The following is a 21,167-nucleotide window of genomic DNA, read 5'->3' as shown; positions in this document are numbered from 1 at the left end:
ATTTAGTTCCAGATCCTCAAAATGTAAGCTTGCTTTCTTCTGTGTCATTAATCCTTTAGAAAGAAAAAAGAGACAGTAGAAGAGAAAATAAGATTATTTTTTAAAATATACATGTGACTAGATAGATATATATACACACACACATATATATATAAAATATACATATATACACATATATATAATATACATATATACATATATATATATTCATTCATGTGTTTGATTTGTTTGATCCTTGCTTAAGTGTGGTAAACCATTTTTGGAATAATAATTGTGTTAATAGCAAAGGTCTACTAATATTATATATATATGTATGTATGTATGTATGTGTATATATATGTGTGTGTGTGTATATATATATACATATATATATATATATATATAGACCTCCATGGTGTGTGTGTGTGTGTATGGAAAAAGAGATTAAGATTTATTCTTCATTCACTAGATGAGTGTGATATATTTATTTCTCAGAGAAATCTGGGTCATCTGTTTTCACTTGAATTCAATTTTCATAATCATTGTTGGAGAAATTTGGTGGAGTACACCACACATATGACACTATTCATCTTCCTTGCAATTTGCTTAAATGCATGTTTTCTGATTTTCCTGTCAACCTTTCCATGGACTTGTCTCTAAACTAAGCTATGCTAACATATACACTGAAATATTAGCAGACCTTTGCTATTAACACAAATATTATTCCAAAAATGGTTTACCACACTTAAGCAAGACCCAAACAAATCAAACACATGAATGAATGATTGCCTACAGCTCAGGAAGGAGGACAAAATTTGCTATTTCAGTCTTTTCATTTGCTTGTTTTCTGATTTTTTTGTTTTGGTTTTTGGTCACAGCTTCTTTTGTAAATCTAATGAATCTCAATCCATTAATAACAGAAAATTCTTTATCTTTCTCTTTACAGACAGTGGAAGACTACATAATTTTGCTAAAAGGAAATGAAATCACAGAACAGGAAATTAATTTCCATGACAATTACCTAAACATTTCAGCTATATGTTACATTTGAATTTTAATTTTTCACTGATTGGACTTCAAATGTGAAATGTATTATTATTCCTATTGTATTTAGTACTTATCTCACATTTTAAGCTAGAACCTTGATGGATTCCGCTTAGTTTGAACCACAAGAACTAGGCTATGCTGCTCTCCATAGTAGTCTTTATAAATCTCCCATCAGAAAGTAAACTAATACATCTCTTCCATTCCCTTTGTAGTACATAATATGTTCGTAATCAATATCCTCATTCTTCCAATAAAAGTTGACTGAGCTTCTCTCACATGGTAGGTACCACTTCAACCACTGGATATAAGAACAACGCACAAAACAGACAAAACTCCTGCCTTCGTCAGACTTATATTCTAGGAGAGAGCTCAAATTTATAGCGTGAAAGTTGGTGAGAAGTGCTATGGAGAAAAATAAGATGGGGAAGGAATGGGCGAGTGGGTGCAACATTGAGTGGGTGGGTCTGGGTAACTTCATGGAGAAGGAGCCATATAAACAAAGACTTGAAGGAGGTGAAAAAGGAAGCCATTTGAATATCCAGGAAGGATATAAATGAATATTTGGAGGATATAACAAACTTATTAACACAACTAGACATCAATTTTCAAATTCTTTACACCTAAAAGTTAACTTTAACAAATATTTTCCAATATCTAAATAGCACTACTTCAATTCAATAGGGTAAAGCAAACTTTGGTGTGAATTTCTAGACCTGTGTCTCTTTCACAGAAACACTGTCCCCTTCTCCTGGCTGTTTTCTGCCTTTTTTCTGCTTGAAGTCCTCTCTTAGGGAAATATACTCAATATTTAGTTTATTCACACTAAGGTATACACACTGATAATCCTTATAGATTTAACTGCCTGTCCTCTGGAACGTCTGAATTTTTAAAGTAAACCCAAGTTCAAATGAAATAAATGAGTTTACAGCAGTGGCCTTTCAGGAACTGGCAAGAGGTAATAATGCTGCTGTAGAGTGTACAGGGCGGAAAGCACAGGACTTTCAGTTGGAAGCCTCTGGTCTCCTTGTACTAAGTTGCTGAGGGCCCTTGGGCTCATCATGTGACCTCTCAGAGCCTCAGTTTTTCACTTGCATATACTTTAAAGCTTCAGACGGACCAACGATGACATCTGCAGCTACAACACGATATATTGATCTCCATTTCTTTTCTGTGAGATCCTATGGGAGACATTTAAAAAGGAGGAAAAACAGAGGAAGTATATTTAATTCTGCAATGTCAGAGACTGAATTTCTAATTCAATGCCTCCTGTTTCTTAAGTACCCATTAAATGATAACCCTAATTTCAAATAAGGCAAACCAGTAACTATGGTAGGGTACACCAAAAGGTCCCATGGCTTTTATGTATTAAAAGTAAAACGAATGCTTGGAAATGTCTGCTGGGATCCACACTGTATACAGTATATATTATCTCAGCCCACCAATTGCCTCTAAACTTGCTATTTATAATTTGCCCAGTCTTAATTAGCAGGCTGCTCCCCAAGTCAGTCCTGCTACAGGCTGAACATGAAACAGAATATAAAAAAACAAAGTGTTTCTGGTTGCTGAAAGCAAGCCATACATATTCATGGTGAAAACAGAAAATCATTTGCCAAACTGTGGATGGTAAATACAAATTAACCTTGCGACGGAAAGTGTAATATTTGCATTTTCAAGCCTTAGATCTCTCTGGGATTAATTAGGTGATCAGTAGGAATTAGAGTTATCACGAACAAAACCTGGTCTTAGATTGCATGTGTCACTGTGAGTGTCGGATTATGCATTATTTTCTCTTTCATTATAATTCTCTGGTCTAGTCCACAAAGACTGTGGTATGACCTGATTGATTAAATCTCTCTGTGAAAATATTTTGCCAACTGTACAGGGCTACATAAGTAAAATGAGGTTTTATTGTTTCTAGGTTTGCTCAACGGACTCACAAAGAGATATATTAATGATCTGGAAGGCTCTCAAATTGTAACCCTCCTGTCCATCCCCACTGTGACCTCCATGGTGCAGCTCATCAACATTTCCTTTCTAGTAGAATACGCAGCTTCTTAATTCTTCTCGCTGGCTCAGGGTTTGCTCCATTCTGGTTCATTCCCACAGTGCTGTCAGAGTGAATTTTCTGAGACTCAAATGTCATCAAGTCAGATCATTTATAAAGTTCAGCCAGGCCTTTTGGATAAAACTCAACTTTCTTAGCTTGCCATAGATCAGCATGGCCCTGCCTACCTCTTCAGACCTGTATCCTGGCACTCAATCTGTCAAACAGTTCTTGACCAACCATCAATTTTGGGCCTGGCGTGGTTGCAGCCCCTACACATTTCACTCTTCACAGTCTCGCTTTATTAAATTGTGGATAGCCCCTATACACACTGGGGTCTCTAAGGTTTCTGTGCCTTTTCCCATTTTTCTTTTCCTGCTGAGAATGCTCCTTTTCTCTTCTGCATCATGATCAATGCTTACGGCTTAGGATGCAGCTCAGACATCACATTCTGTGGGAAGCCCTCCCTGACTCCATTCCGCCCAGTGGAGTGTCACTCCCAAGGATTTCACGCTGGACCCATTACTGTCACGTCACTTACCACCTACATTATATGTGTCAGCTCTCCTGTTTTCTTTCTCCTCCCTTCGACTTCTTGTCCCTTGAAAGCTGGGACTGTATCTGTTATTTCTGATTTAATAGTGCCTGGTAGAATCTCTGGCACGTTGTACATGTGAAATAAATATTCATTGAAGGAATTAATGCCAGAGGGAAAAATGCCAGAGGTCTAGGACAACAAAGAGAAGTCATCCGTGACCCTCAAATTCATAAAATAGGTTTTCATTAATTATTAAGATATTTGAGTAAAGGCAGATTTGTGTTTTCTTTTATGTCGCTTATATCCTGTTAGATAGCCATGGAAATTTATTACCAAATTTAATATATCATGTCACTAGGAATCTACCCTTTTAATTTATTTCACTGAAAAAAAAACCCTATCTTTGAAATCACAAGCTTAAAAAAATAATATATCATGCTTATGGATTTCTCAGTTTTGAAAGACAGTTAAGCCCTTTCTTAAATAATTCCCCCAAAATGTAGGTGAGGGCCTGTGGTGGGTTGGCATGTGCATGATGACAAATTATGTACCAAAGTTTGGAGAGAACCCCAGCCAAAAAGCAAGTTAGGAAACCATAACACTTGTCAAATTGCAGGCAGTTGTCTACCCCAGAGGCCAACCTGATATGGCCTGCTACCTGTGTGTTTATGGTCGTGATCTAACAGTGTGTTTTACAGTTTTTAAAAGGATACATGCTAGATGGCTGCCTAAGTACCTGTAATATCCATGCTTTTGTCTTTTGATCCATAAAGCCTAAAATATTTACTGCATGGCTTTTGATCTATAAACAGAACAAGTTTTCAGACCCCTGGTCTCCTAACAGAAAAAAAGAATTTGAGCATGGAAAGGAGAAGACAGAGATAAGAAATAGACTCTGAATTATTCTAGAGCAGCCCAATGAATTTAGACTTGTGTGAAGCAGGAACATTTGAAATCACAGTCATGTGTGAAAAAATTCTTCACTTACATTCAAGAAACGATTCACTTTTTATACAATCAACTAATGGGTCCTAGAAGAAAGTCTTATATTAGAAGTTTGCCCATAGTCCTGGAGATGCTATAAGGGAATTTGATGGTACAGTGATGGTGTGAAACATAAAAGAAAAAGGGGAAAAACTAATTTTGGGGCAAAAAATAAAAGAAAGAAAGCCTAAAAAGTTTCTCATCATGAATATCCCTTCCTAGACATGAGCAAAACTGAAGAATTTCTGTTTGCCTGGGTCCTCACCTGAAAAACTGTGATAAGGAATGAACGTTCAGTGGCCCATGTGAACGGAGTTCTGTTCACTTTGGACTCCCAAACTAACAGCCAAAAGGAGTTCACACTAACCTCATCCATCCTCCTCACTGACGATGTGTGTGCACTTAAATCAGCCCTCAGATTTATCTTCAAGGGTAACTGCAGGTTAAATTGGTAAATTTTGCAAAAAGAAAATATATATATATATGTATATATATATATATATATATAGAGAGAGAGAGAGAGAGAGCACTAGACCATGAGTCAAAAATTAAGGCACATCTTGACTAAAGAGATGTTAAGAGCTCTGGAGTGAGAAAGTTCCAAAATCTATAGTGCATTCTCCTCTCATTCTTGAGAAAATAAGAGCATACATAATGGAGTATATAACAGAAGCAATTATAATGTGTGAAATTCTAAATGGAATCTATGGAGAATGATCGATTTCTAATAGCCCTTAATTAGGTACCAGCAATATAATCTGCAAGGCCCCCTCAGCTTGTAAAATGTCTTTTTTGACCTTGTTTTTTCATCTTCTTCTATTTAATTGTCTCTCCTCCATACCTTCTTTATGTCTCAGAACAAAGAAGAAGGCAAATCTCTAGCACAGTTACATCTCAGTGCATCTTATTCGTAACATATAACCATTGATGCCATCACTCAAGGACCCACTATAGATTAGGCTGTATAAGCACTGCCTGTCCTTACAGCAACTTGGAAATAAGGCTTTCCACTCTTCTGATAGGGAAACTGAAGCTTGGACAGATTAAGTAACGTAACTGTGTTGGGCTGTGCTGTATCACCTTGGATCAGGCAGGGAACCACGCTCCCTAGAATCTCATTCCTTGGATGCCAGGTTAAAGTTGGTGAAAAGTGGCACTTACACAAGATTCAGAAGACAAAGTAAAGCAGCAGCCATTTCCCTTGGAAGAGAGTCACTATTAGACACAGTGGTGGGCAGAGACACTGTGTTCTCGTTCTCCTACTGATCAAAAGCAACCCCAGCCCACCACCACAATCCTGCTGGACACCACGGGGAGGGGAAGCTACACCAGTGCAGTGGCTTCTGTAAGCAGCCTGCAAGCTCCCTTTCTGTGGCCGCACGTGAACAACCAGATGTGCTTGGCCTCTCAGATTTCCTTGAACACTCTGGCTTGTCCACCTGTAACAGTGCTTCAGGAAGACTGGGGCATGCTTCTTTCTCTGATCTTTTGACCTCCCCTTCCAGACTTTCACTTCTTCAGTTCTTACCACATTAGTTTTATAGCAGTTCCCTCCCTCCTATAATGTCCCCTATGGCTTTGCTCCCTTGTCTAATCTCTGAGTGACACATACAACTAAGACCACAGAGAGAACACATGAACCTTGGAGAGTCATAGTCGAAGTCCATGCCCTTCTGTCTATGGACTGTTGTTTCCAGCCATGTTTATGTTTAAAGATGACCTTTTTTTTATCGAAGTACCGATGATTTACAATATTATATTAGTTACAGGTATAAAACATAGTGATTTAATATGTTTATAGATTACACTCCCCCATTTCCTCTCTCCACTGGAAACCACCAGTTTGTGCTCTGTATCTGTGAGTTTGTTCCTGTTTGTTATATTCATTAGTTTGCTTTATTTTTAGATTCCACATACAGGTAATAATATAAAATATTTTTCTTTCAGTCTGATTTATTTCACTAAATGTAACACCATATAGGTCTATCCATGTGTTGCAAATGGCAGATTTTCATTCTTTTTTACGGCTAAGTAACAACTATTATATGTATGTGTATGTATATATACATCTACATACATATATACATATATATACACACACATATACACCACATATTTTTATATATTTATCTGTTGATGGGCACTTAGGTTACTTCTATATCTTAGCAATTGTAAATAATGCTGCCATGAACACTGGGTTGTGTGTATCTTTTCCAATTGGTGTTTTTGTTTTCTTTGGATATATACCCCGCAGTGGAATTGCTGGGTCATATGGTAGTTCTTTTTTTAACTTTTTGAGGAAATAAAGATAGAGTTATTTATTTTAAAAAACCCACAAATATCATGCACTGTATTACTCCACAGCACTGTGGAAGAAATCAAAACAAAAAAGGCCTATTTCCAGCCCTTTAAAAGATGATAGAAAATGTAATATTCACAGATCACCACAATGCAAGGTCTAAAGGAACTAAAGGTCATAAGAAAAATGCAGGCAAGTGCAGAAAGAAAAGAAAGTGCAGAAAAGCATTGTGGGAGAAAAAGTGTGGGACACGGAGTCTTCAGAGATGGATGCTCCCTCAACATTCACACAGAGAGAAGAGCAGAGGTCAGAGGTGTAAACCACAGAGAATGCAGTAATTATATAACAAGATGAGACATCTTTATTTTTTAAAAATCTGAGTCTGAATTCTATTAGGGGGAAAGCCACATTAGTAAGGAAAAAATCCCGGTGTTGGACACGGAACAAATAAGTCTCCCTTAACTCCCCAGGGTCTGAAGGGCTGGTGTGACAAGGCTTCAAGAGAGGGGAAGCTATTCCGCATAGCAAGACGGAGGCACCGGAAACTGGCCTTGAGGGGGATGCAGAGTGCAGGGAAATCAGGGAGACGGCGAATGAGGGAGACCAAACAGGAAGCCAAGGAGGAGGGAGAGAGTGGGGAGCAAACAGGAAAGGAGAAGGAGGTGGAGGAACTAGAGCAAAATGGGAAAGGAAGGAGGAAAGAAGGGGGAGGAAGAGGACAGAGATGCAGTCCTGACATCCAAGGGCAGAAAGTTTCAAAATCTGAATGCTCCCATATTAACCCCAAAATCTTTTGAATAGTTTTTCAAAGTAAGTGCATTGTGTGAGTACTCTTGTATGTGAACACGTAAGAGTTTTGTGTCAAAGTGTTTCCAAGGAAAGCAAGCCTGTCTCATTAGAAGGCAAGAACTTAGGGATTCAGGGAAGCCCTGAACATGGCAGAAATCATGGGGAAGATTTTGGAACATCACAAGACACAGATTGAAGTTTGAATCAAGTGTAATGAGCTCTTTGGCAGGCAGAGGTGCCCCCAGAATACATCTGGGTGACAGTCATTAAAGCTGCCATACACTGAACATTCTAGGTGTGTTACACCATTTAACCATCCCAACAACTTTACAAGGTTCATAATGCTGTTATCCTCTTTTCGCAAGTGAGAAAACGGGATCTTAGAGCAGTTGAATAGCTTCATAAGATCATACAGCTTGGAAGGGTCAAAGACGATGCTCCAACCCAGGTCTTTCTGATTCCTGAATCATCACGTCTCAGTGAGTTGGAAACAATTAGTTGTATTCACCACAGTCTCCTTTATTCTCTTTGACTCTGCATTATGTCAAAACCAAATTATTTCTGGAACACTGCACAAAATGTGGAATCTGCTATCAATTTTTCTGGGGCCACTTCTTATTATGGTTGCCTAAAATAAGACAAAGCTGCAACATCACTGTTTCTTTTCATTAGGCGCTTGTTATGGGACCGTTGAGCGATCACAATAAAGCTAACATGATCTCACACGTTCTTATTAAGACAAGTGTTTCAAATTAAAAATTAACATCTTTGACATGTTAGAATGGTCTATATTAACTCAAAGTCAGGTTTCGAAATAGAAAAAGTATGACATTAGTATGATCTAATGGACAAGGGGAAAGAACACCTTCTCCCATTCCTAACTTCTACCGCAGAAGGAAATATTTCCCGTGCTTTTGTTAAAAGTCAAAAAGCAGGGTTAAAAGGCCAAGTGAAAATATAACCCAGTTGCCAGTAGGTTCAGTCATATATCTTAGGTACAGATTTTTTAAGAGGTGGCTTGATATGAGATCCTTAAAAATCAGGGAGGAAATCCCAACTGTGTTTCCTATTACTCTGCCTCTTACAACTGAAGACTCATTGCTACAGAAAGTCTCTTTTGTCTTATTTTTATGTAATGTCAGTCTTTGGCTTAAATAATACGGGATAGGGTTTCACGTTAACAAAATGCACACCCAGTACATTTTTCAAAAAGGAAAATTCTGGAATGTCTGTTGAAGTATGAGACACAGAATTTCCTGTATACACAGAATTTCGTTTGTCCTCTATGTTAAATCACAACCACCAAGCTGACACTAGAAAAATAATAAAACGGGTGTTGGCACACATGTCGCAAAATAACCAATTGATTTTATGTTTGTGTTTGTAGCTTTTTACTTCAGTGTTGACTACGTCCATTTTCAGGTGGGTTTTGAGTTATGAGTACAGTTGGAAGCGTTTGACTTGGATCAGGTGGTTTCTCGAGACATTCATTTCATAAACAAAATTCAGTGCAATTGCCTAAATTTGTAATTACTCATATTTTTAAATTTGTGTATCTGAACTCAGGTGCGCATATCTTCTAATTATTAGAGGAAACGTCGCTCCCTTTAGTTTTTTATTAGGATCTGGGGCAAAGTTTGACAAACATTTTCTGTAAAGTACCAGTAGATATGTAAGGCCAAAGTTTCTCAGCCTCAGCACTGAAACTGAGTATAAGGTAGATTCTGTAGGGGCTGCATTGTTCATTGCAAGATATTTAGTAGCATCCCAATCTGTTCTGATGAGACTCCAGGAGTGTCTCCCACATCTACCTGTGACAAACAAAAAGGTCTCCAGATTTTGTCACACATCTCCTGGGGCCTAAGAGCAAGTTGGCCCTGGTTACTAACCATCATTTAGAATTTACAGATCCTGTATTTCCTATTGCAACTATGAAAGCAGTCATGGACAATATGTAAATGAATAGCATGGCTGCATTCCAGTAAAACTTGATTTACGGACACCAAAATTTGAATGTCATACAATTTTCACATGTCATGAATAATTCTTCCCTTTTTCGCAACTATTTAAAAATTTAAAAACCATTCTTAGCTCATGGGGTAGACAAAAAGAGCAGCAAGCCATAGTTGCCAATTCCTTATCTGCAGGATAAAATGATAAATAAGATTCGCCTCAAAAAAGAGTAATTAGTCTCTGCCTCCGGGAGTTCCTGATCTACGATAACAAATGTTGATTCCTTCGCTTGATAAACACTGTCTAGAAGGAATGTAAAGTTAGTGATGGTGGTAGTGCCAACGAACAGGGTCTACAGTGAAGGCTGCACACAGAAGGGTTTAAACTATTTTAATAGGTGGTTGAAATTTCACCAGGTAATCGGAGAATCAATGTGAGAGAGACATACTTATGTACATACATACATTATATATATACACATTATGTGTATATATATATGCATTATATATATACACATAATATATATATATCTAGATATGTATTAACTTATTTTGATATATATGTGTATGTATATGTACATGTATGGGATAGACAACTGCTGTATATAATATATTACAATGAAAGCAAAGAATATAAAAATATTTGAGGAAACCTCAAGCCTTATGTTTCGTAGATTGAGAGATGAGATAGATGTGATTATTATTTCGTAATTATTATCATGTGATTAAATAAGCCAGATGGACATCCAGAACTAACTAACTAACAGGCAAATAGATCCTATCTGGGCTTTTGTTTCTGCCTTTGAATGATCTCTGTCTGCATTACACATCAAAAATGCAGTTTGCCCACCTGAAAAACTTTGAGGAACATGGACCCCACACAAGAGGTAATGTGATATCAGTGATATCACATAGGTCGCAATGTGACCAGTGATACCATATCATAACAATGATGTGATCAGTGATATTACATCACATCAATGACGTGGTACGTGAGAATGTGTATGAGGAACAGGAGCTTATTGAATTATAATCTTGTGATGTTGTGTATAATGGGTTCTTATTTATTTTAAAGGAACAACATCCAAGGATAGGATAGGCTTCTTTCAACCCTCCTTTCTTCATGTTTTTGTTTGGTTAGTTGTTGATAGTAGAAGTTGTTTTGTCTTGATTCGGGAGGTTGTATGTATAGTAGCAGGTATGTTGTATGGTTTTGCAACAAGTCACTGTTTCTGAGCTGGGCTCATTACAGCAAAAGCAGTCATAAATGCAATAGGTTTACAGACCAACTCATTCATCAGAAATTGAAATTATCAGATGTTAGCATGGGTTCATTTGAAGAACAAATTCACTTGAGCCCTTCCACCCAATTGTACCCTTTGAAAATTTCAAGGAACAAGCTACGTCCATGGTGATGAAATGAACTGAAAAAAATATAGTGCATTCGGTTAGAAAAATGAATATCTCCCCACCCCATCTCCTGAATTTGACCTTGTTTATCAAATTCCTGCCATTTGCAGAGTAGTGTTTTCTGTAACATGTACTGATATAGAAAACCCAATATCATAACTATATTTTCCATGTAACTTTAATCCTCTGTTTGGGCCACAATTATTCTCAGTGACTAATGCCAACCAAGCTATACAGTTTTCAGTTGATTTCTAGAAAAGTATCAGTGTCAGTTGCGGGAATCTGTGGCAACCATCTAAATGGATAAAATTAAATGTTAAAGTACCCTGTGGCTCAACCATTTCCTTGCAAGCATCTAGTCTAAGAGTTATTCACTAAATAACACCCTTACGCTGTAACTGCAGGAGATAAAATGTGCTGCAACAATCCAGGGAATAGCTATCTTGATTAATGTAATTGTCCAAACAACTAAAAAGTATCCCTTTGAAAAATATACATATAGATATAGATATATTTGCCTTTATATACATATTTTTTCTGTGTGCTATGCATGCCTCTATTATAGGTTTTATTTCTTTCTGTTTTGTATTATAGTTGGTACCCTACATTTCTTTTACTATACTATCCCACAATGCTTTTGAGAGAAGCATTTATGTTCACATCTGTACACACTACAAAACTGCACAGCACTTAAACATGTGACAAGTGTTTGTTGCATTTCAATTTAACTACTTGATAACATAGTATGACTTCTAAAAACATACAATAATTGAAAAAGTGACATTTCTGGAATAATTATAGCATATGAGTATTATTTTAGAAGAGTTCTTTACCAATTATTGAAGAGAAATTCTGCCCTCTACCAAAAAAAAAAATTATTTTTAATATCAAGCAGCTAGTCAAAGATTCAAACCACCTGCCCCAAATATTTCCATTTTTCTCACAGATAACATGGAAAATTAACAGATATTACCCATTTGTGGCTTCTCAAGCTTCTACTTTGAAGGAGGAGTTATTTATTTAAATTACTTTTAAAATTCTTATATATATAATGAAGAGAGGAAACAATTCCTCTCTGGAGAGGCATTCAACATGAAGATAAATTAACAAAGTTGTCCTCAAACTTTTTGTTTATCAGAATCACCTGTAGGTATTTTTAAAATTCTTACTCTGGGGTCAATCCTCATAGTTTCTACTTCCATAAGTCTGTGCAGGAGTCCAAGAATTTGCATACTTAACAAGTTCCAAGGTGATGCTAACATCACTGATATGGGAACCCTACTTGAAAACCACAGATCTAATTTAAAGTCTCATGTATCCAACATTATCATTTCTTTCATTCGTGTTAGATAACTCACCTCCTTCACTAACACTTGAGACCATGGGCAGTGCTCGTAATCAAGTACAAGTTCCCTTTTCTCATTTGGATAACATTTCCACAGAGGGCTTTCTTTCCCATCTTTATTAGGAAATGTATATGCCCTAAATTCTGAATTTCATGAAATATCTATCAAGAAACCAAGAAAACATAAAAAATATGATAATGCCCTGAAGAGAATTAAAGCTTAACTAACAACATAGAAATAGTACTGGTCCAAAAGATAGCACTGACTTGAAAACAAAGCCGGAGACACTGACATGCTGGGTCAAAGACTGAGGTCAACATTTCCAGAAAACAGGACAGAGCAGCAGAAGGTCCATATTATTTTTAGCTGTTGCCTTGTTATAAGTTTATGTTCATGGGCTGGTCCATTGCTAATGGTAAGCCATTCTTGAAATAGAAATAATAGTAAGTCTATATGTATTGTTTACCTTATACAAATATTATGAGTGTTGTTTCAAGAAATAATGCATTTAGGAAGCAAATTACATTTTTTATTGACAATTTCAATTTATGATTCCGTATAGTACTATCAACCTTGATTGGAAATCTGAATATTACGTTATTCAAATACTGCCTGTTAATGTTTGCTGTCATCTTCAGTGTTGGGAAATTAGCTATAGAATGCAATTCCTTGTAAACACTTTAAGTATTAATGCAAGAGAAGAAGATGTGAATGTGTTGTAGAACATAAAACATAAAATCAGAATCTGCTCTAAAACCAGTTTTAACATTGCAAAGCAATATTAATTTCAACAGCAAATAAAAATCAGGGTCACCAAACAAAAGCTTTTCATGGCCAAAAATTGACGTGAGCTCATCAAATGAAGCCCTATGTACCGATCTGAAGATGTTTATGAATTTGCTTTTAAAAATATGACCAATACTCATTCAAAATAAAATGAATTTTTCTACATCTGGAATATTTGTCACAAAACAAAGATCAATTCTATTGACTATTAATAGGGCAATGAATATATTTTGTTGTTTTAAAATTTCATTTTAAGAATGATGATTTATAAATGCTAAATATTTTATGTTGTCTTTCTAATTTAAATTATTATACTCAAAATTTATTTTTGTGTTAGTTCTCCTTTCTTTACCATTTTTGTTATGCAATATGTATAACAAGTTGAGCTCATTTGTATGTATTTTCAAAATATAAAATCTTGTCATAATATATGGTTAACAACGATAATAAACTATGCACTTAACATCAATTTTATTTTACAGCAAACTCCTGAAACTCAGTGTGACTCTATTGCAGGAAAAAAGGATTCACTGTTTATTTTTATGGTAACTCATTATTACTAAATATCATATAGAGTGCTATGAGAAATCAAAAATAACATGATTTTAAGAATTCCTGCAAATTCCTGAAAATTCCAATTTCACATTCTTAAATTCAGTATCTGTGAGGAATTTGGGGATGCTACATGTGGGTGAATAAGAGTCAAATGTTCTTAATTTTTAAGTTTCCCGAAGTAACAAACATATGACATTTATATTAGCCCCTTCTGAGGGCATTGAATCTGCTATTTCCTGTGCCTGAAACATTTTCCTGGATATCTCCCTTGCTCCCTCAGCTTGTTGGTGATAACAAGTTTCTCTCCTAGAAAACTGGTTGGAAAATGTTGGGGGAGCACGGGGATGTACTGTGAGCAGTAAATTTGTCTGCTATACACTCTCTCCCTTTAGTATTAGGTATTGTGATTGTCTCTTGGGAATAGACCATAGTCTTCCAGTCATCTTTTTCCCCAACTGAAGAAAGATTTCTGACATTGCCAACATCTGATTGTTAGGACAGAATTTTCCAAGAGTCTTTTGGCATGTGTCCCTAAACACAGACACAGACACAGACACACACACACACACACACACACAGACACACACACACACACACACACAAAGTAAATCCATTCTTCCCTGATTTCCTTAAGCTTTGATTTTATTCCCTTTACTCTTCTTGCTTAGTTTTAAGTTTTACTGTTATGCTGTGTTATGGGCTCAATTGTGTACCCCCAGAATTTATATCCATGGGAGACTGAGGTCCTAACCCCATTTCTTCAGAATGTGACTATATTTGGATATATAACCTTTAAATAGGTAATCAAATTAAAATGAGGTCATCAGGATAGACCTTAATCCAGTATGACTTATGTCCCTAAGAGTAGAGGAGGTCAGGACTCAGACATGTACAGAGGGAGGACCATGTGAAGACAGGGAGAAGGTGGCCATCTACAAGCCAAGGAGAGAGGCCCCAGGGACGGGAACACTGCTAACCAGCCTCATTTTGGACTTATATCCTCTAGAACTGAAAGGAAATCAGTCTCTATTGTTTAAGCCACCCTGTGGGTGGCACTTCATCATGGTAACCCTAGCCAACTAATACATGCTGTAAAACACTTCTCCCCTCTAAAACATTCTCTGAGATAGTATGAGTTAGGAAATCAAAGGACATAAAGATTTCCAGCAGGAGTCTAGCAGTGTGTTTCTGTATTTGTAGTAAGAAGCATATATTTTGCTTAGAAGGCTGGTCAGTAGTGTTCCCTAAGGGTCAAGTTCTCCTTATGGAAATGTGAGAGGGATGTATTTTTCAGCATCCTTGAAAAACAGAGGCAGACACGTGACCTGTCTTGGCTAAAAAAGTATAAGCGGAAGTAATGTCTGTCATTCCTAGGCTGAAGTTTTAAGAGTCAATATTCAATTTACCACATTTAATTCTGTCTGCTTTGGAAGATGCGCATCATAAAAATGGAGGCTCCTGCATCCTGAGCTCCTGAGTGAGGATGGTGTAAGGAGAGCTGACAGCCTGGCCTGTGGTGGTCACAGAGAAGGGATGAGAAATAAGCTTGAGTTGTTTCCAGGCACTGCGATGAGGTGGCTGTTGGATACTGCAGAACAATTAACTTACCCTGACTCTTCACTTTATCTGATGCATTTTTGTTTTCCAATTTTTGACTATGCGTTAGACACATAAGCAATTATTATAGTCCACATATTTTTTTTTCTTCTTTGAAGGATTAAAACCAGCTTTTGGGTAACAATTCCAAGGGCAATGAGTGGGTTGCATTCTGAACAAAGCATTTAGCACATTGTTTTCCGGCCTCCCTCTTGTAGCCATTTTGATGATTCTGAATAATCACTGGACACTCAGGTCCACAGGGCAATATTTTTGTACAGTGACGAGAATTTCTGTGATGCTGCCAAAATGTTCATTTCTTGGGTGTAGAAATCTAACTCTCCTGCATTTATCATAACAGAAAATTCCTTGGGGTTTCCTTAACTAGCTCTCAATTACCTGGGTGCCAGTTTTCAGCAGGTTAGCATCCACAAGGCAGGGTGCTTCAAAAGACAGAAGACCCAGAAATAATCTAGGGTGTAGCCACAATCCAAATACTCTCCTGAGAGTGGGAGTAAGTGGAGGAAACTACAGGTATCTCACCCAATTTCCTAGACCTGTATGCACTCTGACTTAAAACTCCACACCAATCTGGAAGCATATGGATGTCATTTATTTCATTTCCTTTGCAGAAGAGCCCTTTAAGAAACACTTCTTCCTTTCCCCCACCCCCATACCATTCTCTGTCTTATCATTTGAAGGCTACAGAGGAATTAAATTCATCTTGAAAGAGTGTTTATGAATTAGATTGTGACCATTACTTAAATGATTAAATACTCAAGAGACATAATCCAACCCAGAGACCATGTCACATGAGGGAACCATGGTTAGCATCAATTACTGTTCATTTTCTATAAACATGGCCGTGAGCCAACCTTGGGGTGGGGAATGTGAAGTTGGTAAATGACATATTTGGCATCTCCATCTGTTTCTTTCCTTACCTCTTCAGCATTTGTTCTGCTTCTCAGGGCACCAAAACTACTATCAGAGAAGGGAGTTCATTTCCAGCCTAGACCCCTCAAACTTCCTCCCAGTCTGAAAAGACAGAAGACAGTCCTATGTCGCACATCATATTAAGGCATGATTTTGGAGCTTACCTCGGAACACTAAGGATCCCTTATCCCTGGGAAACAGATTCCAGTTTTTAGGAAAAGTCCAGGGTAGGTTTTGAAGATGTTAAGCAGGTTCCTTAAGTTCACCCAGAGCCTTCCGGTGAACACAGCATAGCTTTTTCACAGGCTACCAATTAATTATGTATGGATTTGGGATATTAGAGGATGGTCGGTCATGAAGAGCCTTTCGGACTTAGGGCTATTACTAGAGCCTGTTTCTAGCTGACGCTGTGATTGACTCCATCACGTCAGTTCCACTCTGCCCACCTTGTTGCTGCATTCCTGCAGCTTGAAGTATTCATTTCAACTCCAGGGGCGGGACCTGCAGAGCCTAAGCCAATCATAACAATCCTATCCCTCTTACCCTGGCAAACATCTCAGAGATGAGCCAATCAGCTTAAGGATTTATTCAGGAGCAAGCAAGTGACCTAATTCAGGGAAATAAACAGAAGAAGACCTTTGCTTGGAGCTTCTAGGAAAGAAGTTCCCTCCATTTTCTGGAAGATCTCTTAGAAAGTACTCTTCTTCTCGTCTGCAGAGCAGACGAGGAAGGAAGTAGCATAAGGAGGCACGTCACGTCTTGGGATCCCAAGCGGGTACATGTCTACAATAACGCTGACAGTAGAAAGCAGGAAAAAAGGGGGAACGGATCCTTACTAAACCAGGCAAGAACCAAACCCACTCTACAATTCCTGCTGCCTCTACATTTTCTTCCAATCACATGAGATCTTTAAACCACCTTTGTTTTGAAACAAATTTAATGTGTTTGTTTTTACTTGAAACCAAAACATTCCTTCACTGTTAAATTATCTCTGAGAATAAACCCTCTGATACTTTGTAAAAGCATGCACATGTGCCCAGTGCCCAGGTGACTCATAATGTGCTGTCTTTAAAAATTAAAAAAAAACTTTCTTTGTCAAATAAATTTATGTTAAAAGCTCCTTTAAAGAGCCTCTCTCCATTTTAATCATGATTCAACACACATACTCCCCAGTACGAATATTTGAAAAAATACTACAATTATTTTTGTTTGCGGGAAATTCAGTATATTTTGGCAGTAATTATAGAAACTGCTGTTAATTTTGATTAATAATACAGAGACAATATGTTTTTAAAATACTGATTTTATAATCTTTCTTATTTTTCTCAAACATTTATTTACACTTAATAGCATAATACAAAAATTTATCATCTTTATTTTCATGATAAAGAATGAATCCATTAATTTGGCATAGGAGGCTATTTCTATTTTTTTATAAAAAAGAAGAAGATGGAGGAGAAAAGAGAACCCTGAAGGCAACCCTAGGTAGACACATAACATTAGTTTATGTAACTTCATAATCTCTGTAACTAGTATCGTCCCTCAGTCCTAATGGCCTATGTCTTATCCCCGTAAGTGCAGGAAGTTGCCTGTTGTTTCTCAGCTCACCATTATTTATATCTTTATTCATTTATATTCTTAGCAAATGATTTCTCAGCTCATTTTACCTCTCTATGCCTCAGTTTTCTCTTGTATAAAGTAGGTTTTTTTTTTTTTTAAGCTTAAATGAGTCAAAATATGTAAAGTTCTCAGAACACTGCCAGGAGCACAGTGTGCACTCACTGCGTGCCAGCCATTATTGCTGACTGCCAGTCCAGCACACGTGCAACGAGCATTTCTCCCGTCATTCTTTATAAATGCGATTTTATTGAATGCACAGCACTCTGGGAAAAAAGTGTATCAAAATATTGCTTACTTGTGATTTTTGTGTTTTGGTTGGACGGTTGCGTTGTTTGCAGTTAGTGTCTGTTTAATTTGACCACTACAAATCACCATGGAATGAATAGCACCCCTAGGCATCTCTGCGTACAGGTCTCTTAATTCCTTAGAGAAACTGAAATTGGAATCACTCAATGAACAGATATATTGATATGATATAGGTCCCCCAAATACTCCTTGGGTTCCCCTGTCCTTCCCAGCTTCCTTGTTGTAGATCGGGGCTTAGTTCTGGCCAATAGCCCCTGGCAGATGGGGTGTATGGACTGAAGTAAGTTGTGTCACCTCCAAGTCACATATTTAGCTGCCAGCATAAGAACTTTGGGTGTTTTGTTCTCTCTGCTTTAGTGTGTTACTGAATTCCTCCATGAAGGACAATAGATCAGAGAGTCTTTGGACCTGAAACAGACTTAACATGGGTGAGAAGCAAACAATTTTGATTTTTAGTACTGGAACTTGGGATATCTTTGCTGCTGCAGAACTAGAATGCTGCTATGGTAAAGACTCAGCAGTTGCATGGCAGAAGGTGAGGAAATTGATACCAAAGTTTAGCAAGATATTGATCCATTTTATGGCAGTCACAGAATAACTGGCAAAACTATTGTACAATGTATTTGTGGATCTATATGAAGAGACTGGAAAACAGGACACCAATAGTATACATTGATTGCTATTGACAAGTTATTATTAAAAAAAATTAAACTCAGGAAAGAACTGACCAATTTGTAAGCAGAATTTAAAAGGAAAAGATACAAGTTCAGAAATTCAAAACCTTGCAGGATTGGAAAAGGTATTTGCTTATTACCCCTAAATAGTAAATGTAAGAGCAAAGATTATGATAGTCAAAAGTGTCCAAGAAAATGCTCATGTGATTAAGTGTTCTCAGGGCAAAGATTGGACTAAAGGTGTGGTGCCTTTCATTTACATAAATTTACTCAATAAAAAAATTGGATGCAGAGTGAGGCCTTGTCATGGAAGCTCTACAATCCCCAAACGGTCGCCGGTAAATGAAAAGAAAGGCGTTTACAACTGGTGAAATGAAGAAATATACCTAAGTCTCCAATGAACTGTGTCCCTGGATACTGGTCCACGGAGCTGACCAAAGTCAAATAGACAAGAAACCTACTAAGACTTTTAGGAAGTTGTACCAGTGAAACCATAAGCACAGACGGAATAGTTCATGTTTAGTCAGACCTTATCATTAGACCTGACAACCAAACTTTCACCAACAGTAAAGAGAAAGATGCAAAGTCACTAGGGAAGTCTTTCCCCCATGATCCACTCCAGAGGGACTGAGGAAGAGAACAGAAAGGAAGACTGGCTAGAAAGTGGAGCCAGATGACACAGAGAACAATGGATTTGGGAACTCCTCCCAGACTGCAGAATCAGGAACTAATCAAAGAAGGCTCCACCTTACCACTGCAGGGTTCTGATCAATGTCTTTCTAGTGCAGTAGAATTGCTGTGGATCAGTGATTATTGGTGTCTTCCGTTCTCCTTTCTGAATGTGAATGCTTTTTGGTGCTATCCTGTCCTCGCTCCACTGATGTACTATGAATACTGACTGTGTGGTGGGGTAACACGCTTTGTTAGTTTATAGATCCCTAGGGAAGACTCCAGCCGAAAAAGAAAAAAAAAACCCCAATATTGCTCACCAAGTACTTTATGAGCTTTCCTACATCATCCAGGCCTATTGCAGTTAGCGAGATCATAAGACTTGATCTGCTCATATAAGGAATGTATTTATTTCACTTCTGTGATAAAGCAGCTAATTTGCTAAAGTAAGAGGATACAGTATTACCTACAGTGAGACTGAGAAAGCCTCACTTGACTGGGGGGGAGCTGTAGGACTGAAGCAGTCACCATATGGAAGAGAGCTGCTGTAAGAAAATCATCATGACGTCAGCAGGGTCTACCACAGTTTTCACATGAGCTCAAAGCCAACTGCCACTGTATTAATCTACTGGAGTTCAGGGTCTTCTGTTGTTTTTGTATCCTTTTTATTTATTTGATGACAGCAACATAGATTAACCCAGCATTGTACAACAGAGATACAATGTAAGCCACTTTCGTAGTCACGTTCAAAAAGTAAAAGAATCAGGTGGGATGAATTTTAATATTTTATCTAACTCAACATGTGTAACATATAATCAATACGCAAATTATTGAGATGTTTTGTATTATTTGTATTAGTCTTCAAAAATCTCATCTCAATTCAGACCAGCCTCATTTCCATTGGTCAACAGCTACATGTAGCTGGTGGCTACTGTATTGGCTAGCACAGATTCAGGCTGTCTAATGAATATAGCTGTGTATTATAAGTCAGCACCTTCAACTATGAAAAGAACCACCATCTTTCCTAAGGTTAGAGAATGTGATGGTTAATTTTATGTGTCAACGTGGAAGGTACGTTTGGATGAAATTAATATTTAAATTGGTGAACTTTAGGTAGAGCAGATTGTCCTCCATATTGCAGGTGGGCCTCATCCAATCAGTTGAAGGCTTGAATAGAACCAAAAGACTAGCCTCCCTGAACAAGAGAGAATTTTCCAACAGGCTATTTTCAGACTTCATCTGTACCACTGACTCTTCTGGGTCTCTAGTCTGCTAGCCCACACTGCAGAGTTTGGGCTAATTATCCTTCCCTAATCACAGGAGCCAATTCTTCATAATAAATTAATCTCTCTCCCTCTCTCTATTATAGATAGGTAGATAGATAGATAGATGATAGATAGTTTTTCTGGAGAATCCTGACTGATGCAAAGAGCAATTACTTTAACTAAATTTATCCATTCCCATCTTCTGTGTTCTCCCCTTCTGTCATGAGAGTTAGATTTAAAAACCGCATTTTCCAGAAGACCTTATACTTTAGAACTTAGGTACAATGGAGATTCCATTAATGAGTTGCATCCACAGTGTTTTTGAAAGACAGAGTGAGGAAAAGTCTTCCTTCAAATGAGATGTAACAGACATGG

The 21,167-nt window shown here is 37.4% G+C and overlaps 1 long non-coding RNA gene across 2 annotated transcripts in view; it reads right to left on the bottom strand.

Annotated features, from left to right (window-relative positions):
* LOC140700578 (uncharacterized) overlaps positions 1 to 21,167 on the bottom strand; it is a 55,768-nt gene that overhangs the window by 16,849 nt on the left and 17,752 nt on the right. Inside the window, exon 4 of one of the 2 annotated variants that reach the window (XR_012078987.1) lies at positions 16,279 to 16,360. The exons of the other annotated variant lie outside the window; for it this stretch is intronic. This is a non-coding gene — a long non-coding RNA (uncharacterized lncRNA). Of the gene's footprint in view, positions 1 to 16,278; positions 16,361 to 21,167 lie in introns of those variants that run through there. 2 annotated transcript variants of the gene reach the window in all.

The sequence above is a fragment of the Vicugna pacos genome, chromosome 2, assembly GCF_048564905.1.
Source record: "Vicugna pacos chromosome 2, VicPac4, whole genome shotgun sequence".
Classification (NCBI taxonomy): domain Eukaryota; kingdom Metazoa; phylum Chordata; class Mammalia; order Artiodactyla; family Camelidae; genus Vicugna; species Vicugna pacos.
The sequence above is the reverse complement of the archived record's forward strand: the minus strand, read 5'-3'. Positions and strand labels throughout refer to the sequence as shown.